Consider the following 19,789-nt stretch of genomic DNA (forward strand, 5'->3'; position numbering starts at 1 on the left):
TGTTTGAGGTTAGAAGCAAGAGGGTCTAGCAACTTGTGTAACAGTGTGAGTAGAGTGAAGTTTTTAAAGGAAGACCACCTGCCACTCAGGGTTTGAAAGTGTGAGGAACTTGCTTTTGGTGCAAAATTGCCTGTTTCAATGAAGGGAAGGATTACTGGGTGTCTGGTAGGAGAACCACAAAGCTTACAGGAAAGGTGCTCTAGCACTTTGTTTAGCAGCTTCAATTGATTTAGCATTCAAAAGGAACACTAAATATCTGTCAGGGTTTGACAGTGTGAGCATTTCCATCTTTGTGCCAATAGACCTTTCCACTGAATGGAACAGGCACTGTGTCTCTTGCAAGCAGATGTCAAGGTTTGCAGCAAGAGTTGCAAGCACATTGTTTCCCTGTGAGAGTTGAATTAGCATGTGAAAGGAATGCTGGCCAAATGAAAGCCTTTGACAATGGAGAATCATTCACTCCTTGAAAAATACCTGCTTCCAGCGAAATGGACATACACTTGTACCTCAGGGCCTGATGCAGTGTGTGAGAGGCAGGAATATTTTGCAACTTGTCTCCCTATGAGAAATGAGTTACCTTTTGAAAGGAATACTGACTACCCCTGACTTTTTTCATGGGTGAGGAACATCACCGTTGGGCCAAATAGCTGCATTCAACTGAATGGAAGAAGAACAGTTTAGGATGTATGAAAACCATTCATTCTAGGAGCAAGAGGGTCTGGAACGTTGTTCAAAAGTGAGAATTGAGTGAGCTTTACAAAGGAATACTACCTGTCTCTCAGGCTTTTACAGTGTGAAGAATAGTAGCTTTGTGCAAAATAGGCCTGTTGCAATGTAAGGAAGAAGCACTGTTTCTCCTGTAAGAGAACCATAACTGTTACAAGCAAGAGGGTCAAGCAACTTGTGAAGCATGGTGAATTGAGTTACCTGTTTAAGGGAACACTGCGTAACTGTCAGTGTTTTCACGGGGAGAAACTTCAATGTTCTGTAAAATAGGCCATTCAAGTGAAAGGAGGCATACTGTAGCTCTTGTAAGACAATGATTAATGTTAGAAGCAAGAGGGTCTAGCACCCTCTTAAGCATTGTGAATTGAGTTACCTGTTGAAGGGAATACTGCCTAACTCTCAGTGTTTTTATGGGTGAGGATCCTCAAGTTTGTGCAAAATTACCTCTTTCAAGTCAAGGGAACCAACCCTCCAACTCTTGGAAGAGAAGTAGGAATGTTAGAAACAGGAGGGTCAAGCACCGTGTTTCCCAAGGAGAATTGATATACTTCTTTCAAGGAATAATGCCTACAACTCAGTGTGTTCATGGGTGAGGAATACCACCTTTGTGCAATATAACCCGCTAAAAGGGATTGGAAGAAGCACTGTCGAACTTGAGAGAGAATCATTAATGTTAGAAAGAAAAGGGTCTACCACCTTGTTCAGCATTGTGAACTGAGTTAGCTGTGTAAAGGAAAACTGAGTACCTCTCAGCGTTTTCATAGGTCAGGAACACAACTTTGGCAAAATATCCCATACAAGCGAATGGAAGAGTCCTGGTAGCTCTTGTAAGAGAGTCATGAATTTTAGAAGCAAGAGGGCTTGGCAACTTGTTTAGCATTGTGAATTGACTTAGCTTTTTAAAGGAATACTGCCTGCTTGTCCGAGTTTTCATGTGCTAAGAAGATCACCTTTGTGCAAAATTGCCTCTGTGAAGTGAATGGAGAAACACTGTGGCTCTTGTAAGAAAACCATGAATGTTAGAAGGAAGAGGGTCAAACACCTTCTTCAGCATTGTGAACTGAGTTAGTTGTTTCATGGAATACTACCTACCTCTCAAGATTTTCAGGGATGAGGACTCCAGGTTTTTTCCAAATTGCCCCATTCCAGAGAATGGAAGATGCCCTGTAGGCCTTCTAAGAGAGACAGGACTGTTAACAGGAAGAGAGCCTAGCACTCTGAGGATTCTCAACTGAGTTAGCTGTCTAAGGACATACTGATACCTCTCAGTGTTTTTATGTGTGAGTACCTTCAACTTTGTGCAAAATCACCTCTTTGAAGTGACTGGATCCAGCGGTGCTTATGTTGTAAGAAAAGGCTGAATGTTACAAGCAGGAGGGTGAAGCAGATTGTCTTCGGATGAGACTTGAGTAACTTGTTTCAAGGAATACTGCCTACCACTTAGTGTTTCCAGGGATGAGGAGTATCGCCTTTGTGCAACATCACCCTTTGAAGAGAATGGAAGAATCTCTGAATCTCTTCTAAGAAAATGTTTGAGGGTAGAAGCAAGAGGGTCTAGCAACTTTTGTAACAGTGTGAGTAGAGTGAAGTTTTTAAAGGAAGACCACCTGCCACTCAGGGTTTGAAAGTGTGAGGAACTTCCTTTTGCTGCAAAATTGCCTGTTTCAATGAAGGGAAGGATTCCTGGGTGTCTGGTAGGAGAACCACAAAGCTTACAGGAAAGGTGCTCTAGCACTTTGTTTAGCAGCTTCAATTGATTTAGCCTTCAAAAGGGACACTGCCTATCTGTCAGGGTTTGACAGTGTGAGCATTTCCGTCTTTGTGCCAATAGACCTTTCCACTGAATGGAACAGGCACTGTGTCTCTTGCAAGCAGATGTCAAGGTTTGCAGCAGGAGTTGCAAGCACATTGTTTCCCTGTGAGAGTTGAATTAGCATTTGAAAGGAATGCTTGCCAAATGAAAGCCTTTGAAAATGGAGAACAATTTACTCCTTGAAAAATACGCTCTTCAGGCGAAAGGGACACACACTAGTAGCTCAGGGCCTGATGCACTGTGTGAGAGGCAGGAATATTTTGCAACTTGTCTTCCTATGAGAAATAAGTTACCTGTTGAAAGGAAAACTGACTACCTCTGAGTTTTTTCATGGGTGAGGAACATCACCGTTTGGCCAAATAGCTGCATTCAACTGAATGGAAGAAGAACAGTTTAGGATGTATGAAAACCATTCATTCTAGGAGCAAGAGGGTCTGGAATGTTGTTCAAAAGTGAGAATTGAGTGAGCTTTACAAAGGAATACTACCTGTCTCTCAGGCTTTTACAGTGTGAAGAATAGTAGCTTTGTGCAAAATAGGCCTGTTGCAATGTAAGGAAGAAGCACTGTTTCTCCTGTAAGAGAACCATAAGTGTTACAAGCAAGAGGGTCAAGCACCTTGTGAAGCATGGTGAATTGAGTTACCTGTTTAAGGGAACACTGCGTAACTGTCAGTGTTTTCACGGGGAGAAACTTCAATGTTCTGTAAAATAGGCCATTCAAGTGAAAGGAGGCATACTGTAGCTCTTGTAAGACAATGATTAATGTTAGAAGCAAGAGGGTCTAGCACCCTCTTAAGCATTGTGAACTGAGTTACCTGTTGAAGGGAATACTGCCTAACTCTCAGTGTTTTTATGGGTGAGGATCCTCAAGTTTGTGCAAAATTACCTCTTTCAAGTCAAGGGACCCAACCCTCCAACTCTTGGAAGAGAAGTAGGAATGTTAGAAACAGGAGGGTCAAGCACCGTGTTTCCCAAGGAGAATTGATATACTTCTTTCAAGGAATAATGCCTACAACTCAGTGTGTTCATGGGTGAGGAATACCACCTTTGTGCAATATAACCCGCTAAAAGGGATTGGAAGAAGCACTGTCGAACTTGAGAGAGAATCATTAATGTTAGAAAGAAAAGGGTCTACCACCTTGTTCAGCATTGTGAACTGAGTTAGCTGTGTAAAGGAATACTGAGTACCTCTCAGCGTTTTCATGGGTCAGGAACACAACTTTGCAAAATATCCCATACAAGCGAATGGAAAATTCCTGGTAGCTCTTGTAAGAGAGTCATGAACGTTAGAAGCAACAGGGCTTGGCAACTTGTTTAGCATTGTGAATTGACTTAGCTTTTTAAATGAATACTGTCTGCTTGTCAGTTTTCATGTGCTAAGAAGATCACCTTTGTGCAAAATTAACTCTGTGAAGTGAAAGGAGAAACACTGTAGCTCTTGTAAGAAATCCATGAATGTTAGAAGGAAGAGGGTCAAACACTTCCTTCAGCATTGTGAATTGAGTTAGTTGTTTCATGGAATACTGCCTACCTCTCAAGATTTTCAGGGATGAGGACTCCAGGTTTTTTCCAAATTGCCCCATTCCAGAGAATGGAAGATGCCCTGTAGGCCTTCTAAGAGAGACAGGACTGTTAACAGGAAGAGAGCCTAGCACTCTGAGGATTCTCAACTGAGTTAGCTGTCTAAGGACATACTGATACCTCTCAGTGTTTTTATGTGTGAGTACCTTCAACTTTGTGCAAAATCACCTCTTTGAAGTGACTGGATCTAGCGGTGCTTATGTTGTAAGAAAAGGCTGAATGTTACAAGCAGGAGGGTGAAGCAGATTGTCTTCGGATGAGACTTGAGTAACTTGTTTCAAGGAATACTGCCTACCACTTAGTGTTTCCAGGGATGAGGAGTATCACCTTTGTGCAACATCACCCTTTGAAAAGAATGGAAGAATCTCTGAGGCTCTTCTAAGAAAATGTTTGAGGTTAGAAGCAAGAGGGTCTAGCAACTTGTGTAAAAGTGTGAGTAGAGTGAAGTTTTCAAAGGAAGACCACCTGCCACTCAGGGTTTGAAAGTGTGAGGAACTTGCTTTTGGTGCAAAATTGCCTGTTTCAATGAAGGGAAGGATTACTGGGTGTCTGGTAGGAGAACCACAAAGCTTACAGGAAAGTTGCTCTAGCACTTTGTTTAGCAGCTTCAATTGATTTAGCATTCAAAAGGAACACTAAATATCTGTCAGGGTTTGACAGTGTGAGCATTTCCATCTTTGTGCCAATAGACCTTTCCACTGAATGGAACAGGCACTGTGTCTCTTGCAAGCAGATGTCAAGGTTTGCAGCAGGAGTTGCAAGCACATTGTTTCCCTGTGAGAGTTGAATTAGCATGTGAAAGGAATGCTGGCCAAATGAAAGCCTTTGACAATGGAGAATCATTCACTCCTTGAAAAATACCCGCTTCCAGCGAAATGGACATACACTTGTACCTCAGGGCCTGATGCAGTGTGTGAGAGGCAGGAATATTTTGCAACTTGTCTCCCTATGAGAAATGAGTTACCTTTTGAAAGGAATACTGACTACCCCTGACTTTTTTCATGGGTGAGGAACATCACCGTTGGGCCAAATAGCTGCATTCAACTGAATGGAAGAAGAACAGTTTAGGATGTATGAAAACCATTCATTCTAGGAGCAAGAGGGTCTGGAACGTTGTTCAAAAGTGAGAATTGAGTGAGCTTTACAAAGGAATACTACCTGTCTCTCAGGCTTTTACAGTGTGAAGAATAGTAGCTTTGTGCAAAATAGGCCTGTTGCAATGTAAGGAAGAAGCACTGTTTCTCCTGTAAGAGAACCATAAGTGTTACAAGCAAGAGGGTCAAGCAACTTTTGAAGCATGGTGAATTGAGTTACCTGTTTAAGGGAACACTGCGTAACTGTCAGTGTTTTCACGGGGAGAAACTTCAATGTTCTGTAAAATAGGCCATTCAAGTGCAAGGAGGCATACTGTAGCTCTTGTAAGACAATGATTAATGTTAGAAGCAAGAGGGTCTAGCACCCTCTTTAGCATTGTGAATTGAGTTACCTATTGAAGGGAATACTGCCTAACTCTCAGTGTTTTTATGGGTGAGGATCCTCAAGTTTGTGCAAAGTTACCTCTTTCAAGTCAAGGGAACCAACCCTCCAACTCTTGGAAGAGAAGTAGGAATGTTAGAAACAGGAGGGTCAAGCACCTTGTTTCCCAAGGAGAATTGATATACTGCTTTCAAGTAATAATGCCTACAACTCAGTGTGTTCATGGGTGAGGAATACCACCTTTGTGCAATATAACCCCCTAAAAGGGATTGGAAGAAGCACTGTTGAATTTGAGAGAGAATCATTAATGTTAGAAAGAAAAGGGTCTACCACCTTGTTCAGCATTGTGAACTGAGTTAGCTGTGTAAAGGAATACTGAGTACCTCTCAGCGTTTTCATGGGTCAGGAACACAACTTTGGCAAAATATCCCATACAAGCGAAAGGAAGAGTCATGGTAGCTCTTGTAAGAGAGTCATGAATGTTAGAAGCAACAGGGCTTGGCAACTTGTTTAGCATTGTGAATTGACTTAGCTTTTTAAAGGAATACTGCCTGCTTGTCAGTTTTCATGTGCTAAGAAGATCACCTTTGTGCAAAATTAACTCTGTGAAGTGAATGGAGAAACACTGTAGCTCTTGTAAGTAAACCATGAATGTTAGAAGGAAGAGGGTCAAACACTTTCTTCAGCATTGTGAATTGAGTTAGTTGTTTCATGGAATACTACCTACCTCTCAAGATTTTCAGGGATGAGGACTCCAGGTTTTTTCCAAATTGCCCCATTCCAGAGAATGGAAGATGCCCTGTAGGCCTTCTAAGAGAGACAGGACTGTTAACAGGAAGAGAGCCTAGCACTCTGAGGATTCTCAACTGAGTTAGCTGTCTAAGGACATACTGATTCCTCTCAGTGTTTTTATGTGTGAGTACCTTCAACTTTGTGCAAAATCACCTCTTTGAAGTGACTGGATCCAGCGGTGCTTATGTTGTAAGAAAAGGATGAATGTTACAAGCAGGAGGGTGAAGCAGATTGTCTTCGGATGAGACTTGAGTAACTTGTTTCAAGGAATACTGCCTACCACTTAGTGTTTCCAGGGATGAGGAGTATCGCCTTTGTGCAACATCACCCTTTGAAGAGAATGGAAGAATCTCTGAATCTCTTCTAAGAAAATGTTTGAGGGTAGAAGCAAGAGGGTCTAGCAACTTGGGTAACAGTGTGAGTAGAGTGAAGTTTTTAAAGGAAGACCACCTGCCACTCAGGGTTTGAATGTGTGAGGAACTTCCTTTTGCTGCAAAATTGCCTGTTTCAATGAAGGGAAGGATTACTGGGTGTCTGGTAGGAGAACCACAAAGCTTACAGGAAAGGTGCTCTAGCACTTTGTTTAGCAGCTTCAATTGATTTAGCCTTCAAAAGGAACACTGCCTATCTGTCAGGGTTTGACAGTGTGAGCATTTCTGTCTTTGTGCCAATAGACCTTTCCACTGAATGGAACAGGCACTGTGTCTCTTGCAAGCAGATGTCAAGGTTTGCAGCAGGAGTTGCAAGCACATTGTTTCCCTGTGAGAGTTGAATTAGCATTTGAAAGGAATGCTTGCCAAATGAAAGCCTTTGACAATGGAGAACCATTCACTCCTTGAAAAATACGCTCTTCAGGCGAAAGGGACACACACTAGTAGCTCAGGGCCTGATGCAGTGTGTGAGAGACAGGAATATTTTGCAACTTGTCTTCCTATGAGAAATAAGTTACCTGTTGAAAGGAATACTGACTACCTCTGAGTTTTTTCATGGGTGAGGAACATCACCGTTTGGCCAAATAGCTGCATTCAACTGAATGGAAGAAGAACAGTTTAGGATGTATGAAAACCATTCATTCTAGGAGCAAGAGGGTCTGGAATGTTGTTCAAAAGTGAGAATTGAGTGAGCTTTACAAAGGAATACTACCTGTCTCTCAGGCTTTTACAGTGTGAAGAATAGTAGCTTTGTGCAAAATAGGCCTGTTGCAATGTAAGGAAGAAGCACTGTTTCTCCTGTAAGAGAACCATAAGTGTTACAAGCAAGAGGGTCAAGCACCTTGTGAAGCATGGTGAATTGAGTTACCTGTTTAAGGGAACACTGCGTAACTGTCAGTGTTTTCACGGGGAGAAACTTCAATGTTCTGTAAAATAGGCCATTCAAGTGAAAGGAGGCATACTGTAGCTCTTGTAAGACAATGATTAATGTTAGAAGCAAGAGGGTCTAGCACCCTCTTAAGCATTGTGAACTGAGTTACCTGTTGAAGGGAATACTGCCTAACTCTCAGTGTTTTTATGGGTGAGGATCCTCAAGTTTGTGCAAAATTACCTCTTTCAAGTCAAGGGAACCAACCCTCCAACTCTTGGAAGAGAAGTAGGAATGTTAGAAACAGGAGGGTCACGCACCGTGTTTCCCAAGGAGAATTGATATACTTCTTTCAAGGAATAATGCCTACAACTCAGTGTGTTCATGGGTGAGGAATACCACCTTTGTGCAATATAACCCGCTAAAAGGGATTGGAAGAAGCACTGTCGAACTTGAGAGAGAATCATTAATGTTAGAAAGAAAAGGGTCTACCACCTTGTTCAGCATTGTGAACTGAGTTAGCTGTGTAAAGGAATACTGAGTACCTCTCAGCGTTTTCATGGGTCAGGAACACAACTTTGCAAAATATCCCATACAAGCGAATGGAAAATTCCTGGTAGCTCTTGTAAGAGAGTCATGAATGTTAGAAGCAACAGGGCTTGGCAACTTGTTTAGCATTGTGAATTGACTTAGCTTTTTAAATGAATACTGTCTGCTTGTCAGTTTTCATGTGCTAAGAAGATCACCTTTGTGCAAAATTAACTCTGTGAAGTGAAAGGAGAAACACTGTAGCTCTTGTAAGAAATCCATGAATGTTAGAAGGAAGAGGGTCAAACACTTCCTTCAGCATTGTGAATTGAGTTAGTTGTTTCATGGAATACTGCCTACCTCTCAAGATTTTCAGGGATGAGGACTCCAGGTTTTTTCCAAATTGCCCCATTCCAGAGAATGGAAGATGCCCTGTAGGCCTTCTAAGAGAGACAGGACTGTTAACAGGAAGAGAGCCTAGCACTCTGAGGATTCTCAACTGAGTTAGCTGTCTAAGGACATACTGATACCTCTCAGTGTTTTTATGTGTGAGTACCTTCAACTTTGTGCAAAATCACCTCTTTGAAGTGACTGGATCCAGCGGTGCTTATGTTGTAAGAAAAGGCTGAATGTTACAAGCAGGAGGGTGAAGCAGATTGTCTTCGGATGAGACTTGAGTAACTTGTTTCAAGGAATACTGCCTACCACTTAGTGTTTCCAGGGATGAGGAGTATCACCTTTGTGCAACATCACCCTTTGAAAAGAATGGAAGAATCTCTGAGGCTCTTCTAAGAAAATGTTTGAGGGTAGAAGCAAGAGGGTCTAGCAACTTGTGTAAAAGTGTGAGTAGAGTGAAGTTTTCAAAGGAAGACCACCTGCCACTCAGGGTTTGAAAGTGTGAGGAACTTGCTTTTGGTGCAAAATTGCCTGTTTCAATGAAGGGAAGGATTACTGGGTGTCTGGTAGGAGAACCACAAAGCTTACAGGAAAGTTGCTCTAGCACTTTGTTTAGCAGCTTCAATTGATTTAGCATTCAAAAGGAACACTAAATATCTGTCAGGGTTTGACAGTGTGAGCATTTCCATCTTTGTGCCAATAGACCTTTCCACTGAATGGAACAGGCACTGTGTCTCTTGCAAGCAGATGTCAAGGTTTGCAGCAGGAGTTGCAAGCACATTGTTTCCCTGTGAGAGTTGAATTAGCATGTGAAAGGAATGCTGGCCAAATGAAAGCCTTTGACAATGGAGAATCATTCACTCCTTGAAAAATACCCGCTTCCAGCGAAATGGACATACACTTGTACCTCAGGGCCTGATGCAGTGTGTGAGAGGCAGGAATATTTTGCAACTTGTCTCCCTATGAGAAATGAGTTACCTTTTGAAAGGAATACTGACTACCCCTGACTTTTTTCATGGGTGAGGAACATCACCGTTGGGCCAAATAGCTGCATTCAACTGAATGGAAGAAGAACAGTTTAGGATGTATGAAAACCATTCATTCTAGGAGCAAGAGGGTCTGGAACGTTGTTCAAAAGTGAGAATTGAGTGAGCTTTACAAAGGAATACTACCTGTCTCTCAGGCTTTTACAGTGTGAAGAATAGTAGCTTTGTGCAAAATAGGCCTGTTGCAATGTAAGGAAGAAGCACTGTTTCTCCTGTAAGAGAACCATAAGTGTTACAAGCAAGAGGGTCAAGCAACTTTTGAAGCATGGTGAATTGAGTTACCTGTTTAAGGGAACACTGCGTAACTGTCAGTGTTTTCACGGGGAGAAACTTCAATGTTCTGTAAAATAGGCCATTCAAGTGCAAGGAGGCATACTGTAGCTCTTGTAAGACAATGATTAATGTTAGAAGCAAGAGGGTCTAGCACCCTCTTTAGCATTGTGAATTGAGTTACCTGTTGAAGGGAATACTGCCTAACTCTCAGTGTTTTTATGGGTGAGGATCCTCAAGTTTGTGCAAAGTTACCTCTTTCAAGTCAAGGGAACCAACCCCCCAACTCTTGGAAGAGAAGTAGGAATGTTAGAAACAGGAGGGTCAAGCACCTTGTTTCCCAAGGAGAATTGATATACTGCTTTCAAGTAATAATGCCTACAACTCAGTGTGTTCATGGGTGAGGAATACCACCTTTGTGCAATATAACCCCCTAAAAGGGATTGGAAGAAGCACTGTTGAATTTGAGAGAGAATCATTAATGTTAGAAAGAAAAGGGTCTACCACCTTGTTCAGCATTGTGAACTGAGTTAGCTGTGTAAAGGAATACTGAGTACCTCTCAGCGTTTTCATGGGTCAGGAACACAACTTTGGCAAAATATCCCATACAAGCGAATGGAAGAGTCCTGGTAGCTCTTGTAAGAGAGTCATGAATGTTAGAAGCAACAGGGCTTGGCAACTTGTTTAGCATTGTGTATTGACTTAGCTTTTTAAAGGAATACTGCCTGCTTGTCAGTTTTCATGTGCTAAGAAGATCACCTTTGTGCAAAATTAACTCTGTGAAGTGAATGGAGAAACACTGTAGCTCTTGTAAGTAAACCATGAATGTTAGAAGGAAGAGGGTCAAACACTTTCTTCAGCATTGTGAATTGAGTTAGTTGTTTCATGGAACACTACCTACCTCTCAAGATTTTCAGGGATGAGGACTCCAGGTTTTTTCCAAATTGCCCCATTCCAGAGAATGGAAGATGCCCTGTAGGCCTTCTAAGAGAGACAGGACTGTTAACAGGAAGAGAGCCTAGCACTCTGAGGATTCTCAACTGAGTTAGCTGTCTAAGGACATACTGATTCCTCTCAGTGTTTTTATGTGTGAGTACCTTCAACTTTGTGCAAAATCACCTCTTTGAAGTGACTGGATCCAGCGGTGCTTATGTTGTAAGAAAAGGATGAATGTTACAAGCAGGAGGGTGAAGCAGATTGTCTTCGGATGAGACTTGAGTAACTTGTTTCAAGGAATACTGCCTACCACTTAGTGTTTCCAGGGATGAGGAGTATCGCCTTTGTGCAACATCACCCTTTGAAGAGAATGGAAGAATCTCTGAATCTCTTCTAAGAAAATGTTTGAGGGTAGAAGCAAGAGGGTCTAGCAACTTGGGTAACAGTGTGAGTAGAGTGAAGTTTTTAAAGGAAGACCACCTGCCACTCAGGGTTTGAAAGTGTGAGGAACTTCCTTTTGCTGCAAAATTGCCTGTTTCAATGAAGGGAAGGATTACTGGGTGTCTGGTAGGAGAACCACAAAGCTTACAGGAAAGGTGCTCTAGCACTTTGTTTAGCAGCTTCAATTGATTTAGCCTTCAAAAGGAACACTGCCTATCTGTCAGGGTTTGACAGTGTGAGCATTTCTGTCTTTGTGCCAATAGACCTTTCCACTGAATGGAACAGGCACTGTGTCTCTTGCAAGCAGATGTCAAGGTTTGCAGCAGGAGTTGCAAGCACATTGTTTCCCTGTGAGAGTTGAATTAGCATTTGAAAGGAATGCTTGCCAAATGAAAGCCTTTGACAATGGAGAACCATTCACTCCTTGAAAAATACGCTCTTCAGGCGAAAGGGACACACACTAGTAGCTCAGGGCCTGATGCAGTGTGTGAGAGACAGGAATATTTTGCAACTTGTCTTCCTATGAGAAATAAGTTACCTGTTGAAAGGAATACTGACTACCTCTGAGTTTTTTCATGGGTGAGGAACATCACCGGTTGACCAAATACCTGCATTGAACTGAATGGAAGAAGAACAGTTTAGGATGTATGAAAACCATTCATTCTAGGAGCAAGAGGGTCTGGAATGTTGTTCAAAAGTGAGAATTGAGTGAGCTTTACAAAGGAATACTACCTGTCTCTCAGGCTTTTACAGTGTGAAGAATAGTAGCTTTGTGCAAAATAGGCCTGTTGCAATGTAAGGAAGAAGCACTGTTTCTCCTGTAAGAGAACCATAAGTGTTACAAGCAAGAGGGTCAAGCACCTTGTGAAGCATGGTGAATTGAGTTACCTGTTTAAGGGAACACTGCGTAACTGTCAGTGTTTTCACGGGGAGAAACTTCAATGTTCTGTAAAATAGGCCATTCAAGTGAAAGGAGGCATACTGTAGCTCTTTTAAGACAATGATTAATGTTAGAAGCAAGAGGGTCTAGCACCCTCTTAAGCATTGTGAACTGAGTTACCTGTTGAAGGGAATACTGCCTAACTCTCAGTGTTTTTATGGGTGAGGATCCTCAAGTTTGTGCAAAATTACCTCTTTCAAGTCAAGGGAACCAACCCTCCAACTCTTGGAAGAGAAGTAGGAATGTTAGAAACAGGAGGGTCAAGCACCGTGTTTCCCAAGGAGAATTGATATACTTCTTTCAAGGAATAAGGCCTACAACTCAGTGTGTTCATGGGTGAGGAATACCACCTTTGTGCAATATAACCCGCTAAAAGGGATTGGAAGAAGCACTGTCGAACTTGAGAGAGAATCATTAATGTTAGAAAGAAAAGGGTCTACCACCTTGTTCAGCATTGTGAACTGAGTTAGCTGTGTAAAGGAATACTGAGTACCTCTCAGCGTTTTCATGGGTCAGGAACACAACTTTGCAAAATATCCCATACAAGCGAATGGAAAATTCCTGGTAGCTCTTGTAAGAGAGTCATGAATGTTAGAAGCAACAGGGCTTGGCAACTTGTTTAGCATTGTGAATTGACTTAGCTTTTTAAATGAATACTGTCTGCTTGTCAGTTTTCATGTGCTAAGAAGATCACCTTTGTGCAAAATTAACTCTGTGAAGTGAAAGGAGAAACACTGTAGCTCTTGTAAGAAATCCATGAATGTTAGAAGGAAGAGGGTCAAACACTTCCTTCAGCATTGTGAATTGAGTTAGTTGTTTCATGGAATACTGCCTACCTCTCAAGATTTTCAGGGATGAGGACTCCAGGTTTTTTCCAAATTGCCCCATTCCAGAGAATGGAAGATGCCCTGTAGGCCTTCTAAGAGAGACAGGACTGTTAACAGGAAGAGAGCCTAGCACTCTGAGGATTCTCAACTGAGTTAGCTGTCTAAGGACATACTGATACCTCTCAGTGTTTTTATGTGTGAGTACCTTCAACTTTGTGCAAAATCACCTCTTTGAAGTGACTGGATCCAGCGGTGCTTATGTTGTAAGAAAAGGCTGAATGTTACAAGCAGGAGGGTGAAGCAGATTGTCTTCGGATGAGACTTGAGTAACTTGTTTCAAGGAATACTGCCTACCACTTAGTGTTTCCAGGGATGAGGAGTATCACCTTTGTGCAACATCACCCTTTGAAAAGAATGGAAGAATCTCTGAGGCTCTTCTAAGAAAATGTTTGAGGGTAGAAGCAAGAGGGTCTAGCAACTTGTGTAAAAGTGTGAGTAGAGTGAAGTTTTCAAAGGAAGACCACCTGCCACTCAGGGTTTGAAAGTGTGAGGAACTTGCTTTTGGTGCAAAATTGCCTGTTTCAATGAAGGGAAGGATTACTGGGTGTCTGGTAGGAGAACCACAAAGCTTACAGGAAAGTTGCTCTAGCACTTTGTTTAGCAGCTTCAATTGATTTAGCATTCAAAAGGAACACTAAATATCTGTCAGGGTTTGACAGTGTGAGCATTTCCATCTTTGTGCCAATAGACCTTTCCACTGAATGGAACAGGCACTGTGTCTCTTGCAAGCAGATGTCAAGGTTTGCAGCAGGAGTTGCAAGCACATTGTTTCCCTGTGAGAGTTGAATTAGCATGTGAAAGGAATGCTGGCCAAATGAAAGCCTTTGACAATGGAGAATCATTCACTCCTTGAAAAATACCCGCTTCCAGCGAAATGGACATACACTTGTACCTCAGGGCCTGATGCAGTGTGTGAGAGGCAGGAATATTTTGCAACTTGTCTCCCTATGAGAAATGAGTTACCTTTTGAAAGGAATACTGACTACCCCTGACTTTTTTCATGGGTGAGGAACATCACCGTTGGGCCAAATAGCTGCATTCAACTGAATGGAAGAAGAACAGTTTAGGATGTATGAAAACCATTCATTCTAGGAGCAAGAGGGTCTGGAACGTTGTTCAAAAGTGAGAATTGAGTGAGCTTTACAAAGGAATACTACCTGTCTCTCAGGCTTTTACAGTGTGAAGAATAGTAGCTTTGTGCAAAATAGGCCTGTTGCAATGTAAGGAAGAAGCACTGTTTCTCCTGTAAGAGAACCATAAGTGTTACAAGCAAGAGGGTCAAGCAACTTTTGAAGCATGGTGAATTGAGTTACCTGTTTAAGGGAACACTGCGTAACTGTCAGTGTTTTCACGGGGAGAAACTTCAATGTTCTGTAAAATAGGCCATTCAAGTGCAAGGAGGCATACTGTAGCTCTTGTAAGACAATGATTAATGTTAGAAGCAAGAGGGTCTAGCACCCTCTTTAGCATTGTGAATTGAGTTACCTGTTGAAGGGAATACTGCCTAACTCTCAGTGTTTTTATGGGTGAGGATCCTCAAGTTTGTGCAAAGTTACCTCTTTCAAGTCAAGGGAACCAACCCCCCAACTCTTGGAAGAGAAGTAGGAATGTTAGAAACAGGAGGGTCAAGCACCTTGTTTCCCAAGGAGAATTGATATACTGCTTTCAAGTAATAATGCCTACAACTCAGTGTGTTCATGGGTGAGGAATACCACCTTTGTGCAATATAACCCCCTAAAAGGGATTGGAAGAAGCACTGTTGAATTTGAGAGAGAATCATTAATGTTAGAAAGAAAAGGGTCTACCACCTTGTTCAGCATTGTGAACTGAGTTAGCTGTGTAAAGGAATACTGAGTACCTCTCAGCGTTTTCATGGGTCAGGAACACAACTTTGGCAAAATATCCCATACAAGCGAATGGAAGAGTCCTGGTAGCTCTTGTAAGAGAGTCATGAATGTTAGAAGCAACAGGGCTTGGCAACTTGTTTAGCATTGTGAATTGACTTAGCTTTTTAAAGGAATACTGCCTGCTTGTCAGTTTTCATGTGCTAAGAAGATCACCTTTGTGCAAAATTAACTCTGTGAAGTGAATGGAGAAACACTGTAGCTCTTGTAAGTAAACCATGAATGTTAGAAGGAAGAGGGTCAAACACTTTCTTCAGCATTGTGAATTGAGTTAGTTGTTTCATGGAACACTACCTACCTCTCAAGATTTTCAGGGATGAGGACTCCAGGTTTTTTCCAAATTGCCCCATTCCAGAGAATGGAAGATGCCCTGTAGGCCTTCTAAGAGAGACAGGACTGTTAACAGGAAGAGAGCCTAGCACTCTGAGGATTCTCAACTGAGTTAGCTGTCTAAGGACATACTGATTCCTCTCAGTGTTTTTATGTGTGAGTACCTTCAACTTTGTGCAAAATCACCTCTTTGAAGTGACTGGATCCAGCGGTGCTTATGTTGTAAGAAAAGGATGAATGTTACAAGCAGGAGGGTGAAGCAGATTGTCTTCGGATGAGACTTGAGTAACTTGTTTCAAGGAATACTGCCTACCACTTAGTGTTTCCAGGGATGAGGAGTATCGCCTTTGTGCAACATCACCCTTTGAAGAGAATGGAAGAATCTCTGAATCTCTTCTAAGAAAATGTTTGAGGGTAGAAGCAAGAGGGTCTAGCAACTTGGGTAACAGTGTGAGTAGAGTGAAGTTTTTAAAGGAAGACCACCTGCCACTCAGGGTTTGAAAGTGTGAGGAACTTCCTTTTGCTGCAAAATTGCCTGTTTCAATGAAGGGAAGGATTACTGGGTGTCTGGTAGGAGAACCACAAAGCTTACAGGAAAGGTGCTCTAGCACTTTGTTTAGCAGCTTCAATTGATTTAGCCTTCAAAAGGAACACTGCCTATCTGTCAGGGTTTGACAGTGTGAGCATTTCTGTCTTTGTGCCAATAGACCTTTCCACTGAATGGAACAGGCACTGTGTCTCTTGCAAGCAGATGTCAAGGTTTGCAGCAGGAGTTGCAAGCACATTGTTTCCCTGTGAGAGTTGAATTAGCATTTGAAAGGAATGCTTGCCAAATGAAAGCCTTTGACAATGGAGAACCATTCACTCCTTGAAAAATACGCTCTTCAGGCCAAAGGGACACACACTAGTAGCTCAGGGCCTGATGCAGTGTGTGAGAGACAGGAATATTTTGCAACTTGTCTTCCTATGAGAAATAAGTTACCTGTTGAAAGGAATACTGACTACCTCTGAGTTTTTTCATGGGTGAGGAACATCACCGGTTGACCAAATACCTGCATTGAACTGAATGGAAGAAGAACAGTTTAGGATGTATGAAAACCATTCATTCTAGGAGCAAGAGGGTCTGGAATGTTGTTCAAAAGTGAGAATTGAGTGAGCTTTACAAAGGAATACTACCTGTCTCTCAGGCTTTTACAGTGTGAAGAATAGTAGCTTTGTGCAAAATAGGCCTGTTGCAATGTAAGGAAGAAGCACTGTTTCTCCTGTAAGAGAACCATAAGTGTTACAAGCAAGAGGGTCAAGCACCTTGTGAAGCATGGTGAATTGAGTTACCTGTTTAAGGGAACACTGCGTAACTGTCAGTGTTTTCACGGGGAGAAACTTCAATGTTCTGTAAAATAGGCCATTCAAGTGAAAGGAGGCATACTGTAGCTCTTGTAAGACAATGATTAATGTTAGAAGCAAGAGGGTCTAGCACCCTCTTAAGCATTGTGAACTGAGTTACCTGTTGAAGGGAATACTGCCTAACTCTCAGTGTTTTTATGGGTGAGGATCCTCAAGTTTGTGCAAAATTACCTCTTTCAAGTCAAGGGAACCAACCCTCCAACTCTTGGAAGAGAAGTAGGAATGTTAGAAACAGGAGGGTCAAGCACCGTGTTTCCCAAGGAGAATTGATATACTTCTTTCAAGGAATAAGGCCTACAACTCAGTGTGTTCATGGGTGAGGAATACCACCTTTGTGCAATATAACCCGCTAAAAGGGATTGGAAGAAGCACTGTCGAACTTGAGAGAGAATCATTAATGTTAGAAAGAAAAGGGTCTACCACCTTGTTCAGCATTGTGAACTGAGTTAGCTGTGTAAAGGAATACTGAGTACCTCTCAGCGTTTTCATGGGTCAGGAACACAACTTTGCAAAATATCCCATACAAGCGAATGGAAAATTCCTGGTAGCTCTTGTAAGAGAGTCATGAATGTTAGAAGCAACAGGGCTTGGCAACTTGTTTAGCATTGTGAATTGACTTAGCTTTTTAAATGAATACTGTCTGCTTGTCAGTTTTCATGTGCTAAGAAGATCACCTTTGTGCAAAATTAACTCTGTGAAGTGAAAGGAGAAACACTGTAGCTCTTGTAAGAAATCCATGAATGTTAGAAGGAAGAGGGTCAAACACTTCCTTCAGCATTGTGAATTGAGTTAGTTGTTTCATGGAATACTGCCTACCTCTCAAGATTTTCAGGGATGAGGACTCCAGGTTTTTTCCAAATTGCCCCATTCCAGAGAATGGAAGATGCCCTGTAGGCCTTCTAAGAGAGACAGGACTGTTAACAGGAAGAGAGCCTAGCACTCTGAGGATTCTCAACTGAGTTAGCTGTCTAAGGACATACTGATACCTCTCAGTGTTTTTATGTGTGAGTACCTTCAACTTTGTGCAAAATCACCTCTTTGAAGTGACTGGATCCAGCGGTGCTTATGTTGTAAGAAAAGGCTGAATGTTACAAGCAGGAGGGTGAAGCAGATTGTCTTCGGATGAGACTTGAGTAACTTGTTTCAAGGAATACTGCCTACCACTTAGTGTTTCCAGGGATGAGGAGTATCACCTTTGTGCAACATCACCCTTTGAAAAGAATGGAAGAATCTCTGAGGCTCTTCTAAGAAAATGTTTGAGGGTAGAAGCAAGAGGGTCTAGCAACTTGTGTAAAAGTGTGAGTTGAGTGAAGTTTTCAAAGGAAGACCACCTGCCACTCAGGGTTTGAAAGTGTGAGGAACTTGCTTTTGGTGCAAAATTGCCTGTTTCAATGAAGGGAAGGATTACTGGGTGTCTGGTAGGAGAACCACAAAGCTTACAGGAAAGTTGCTCTAGCACTTTGTTTAGCAGCTTCAATTGATTTAGCATTCAAAAGGAACACTAAATATCTGTCAGGGTTTGACAGTGTGAGCATTTCCATCTTTGTGCCAATAGACCTTTCCACTGAATGGAATAGGCACTGTGTCTCTTGCAAGCAGATGTCAAGGTTTGCAGCAGGAGTTGCAAGCACATTGTTTCCCTGTGAGAGTTGAATTAGCATGTGAAAGGAATGCTGGCCAAATGAAAGCCTTTGACAATGGAGAATCATTCACTCCTTGAAAAATACCCGCTTCCAGCGAAATGGACATACACTTGTACCTCAGGGCCTGATGCAGTGTGTGAGAGGCAGGAATATTTTGCAACTTGTCTCCCTATGAGAAATGAGTTACCTTTTGAAAGGAATACTGACTACCCCTGACTTTTTTCATGGGTGAGGAACATCACCGTTGGGCCAAATAGCTGCATTCAACTGAATGGAAGAAGAACAGTTTAGGATGTATGAAAACCATTCATTCTAGGAGCAAGAGGGTCTGGAACGTTGTTCAAAAGTGAGAATTGAGTGAGCTTTACAAAGGAATACTACCTGTCTCTCAGGCTTTTACAGTGTGAAGAATAGTAGCTTTGTGCAAAATAGGCCTGTTGCAATGTAAGGAAGAAGCACTGTTTCTCCTGTAAGAGAACCATAAGTGTTACAAGCAAGAGGGTCAAGCAACTTTTGAAGCATGGTGAATTGAGTTACCTGTTTAAGGGAACACTGCGTAACTGTCAGTGTTTTCACGGGGAGAAACTTCAATGTTCTGTAAAATAGGCCATTCAAGTGCAAGGAGGCATACTGTAGCTCTTGTAAGACAATGATTAATGTTAGAAGCAAGAGGGTCTAGCACCCTCTTTAGCATTGTGAATTGAGTTACCTGTTGAAGGGAATACTGCCTAACTCTCAGTGTTTTTATGGGTGAGGATCCTCAAGTTTGTGCAAAGTTACCTCTTTCAAGTCAAGGGAACCAACCCCCCAACTCTTGGAAGAGAAGTAGGAATGTTAGAAACAGGAGGGTCAAGCACCTTGTTTCCCAAGGAGAATTGATATACTGCTTTCAAGTAATAATGCCTACAACTCAGTGTGTTCATGGGTGAGGAATACCACCTTTGTGCAATATAACCCCCTAAAAGGGATTGGAAGAAGCACTGTTGAATTTGAGAGAGAATCATTAATGTTAGAAAGAAAAGGGTCTACCACCTTGTTCAGCATTGTGAACTGAGTTAGCTGTGTAAAGGAATACTGAGTACCTCTCAGCGTTTTCATGGGTCAGGAACACAACTTTGGCAAAATATCCCATACAAGCGAATGGAAGAGTCCTGGTAGCTCTTGTAAGAGAGTCATGAATGTTAGAAGCAACAGGGCTTGGCAACTTGTTTAGCATTGTGAATTGACTTAGCTTTTTAAAGGAATACTGCCTGCTTGTCAGTTTTCATGTGCTAAGAAGATCACCTTTGTGCAAAATTAACTCTGTGAAGTGAATGGAGAAACACTGTAGCTCTTGTAAGTAAACCATGAATGTTAGAAGGAAGAGGGTCAAACACT

The sequence above is a fragment of the Castor canadensis genome, chromosome 17, assembly GCF_047511655.1.
Source record: "Castor canadensis chromosome 17, mCasCan1.hap1v2, whole genome shotgun sequence".
In the NCBI taxonomy this organism is placed as follows: Eukaryota; Metazoa; Chordata; class Mammalia; order Rodentia; family Castoridae; genus Castor; species Castor canadensis.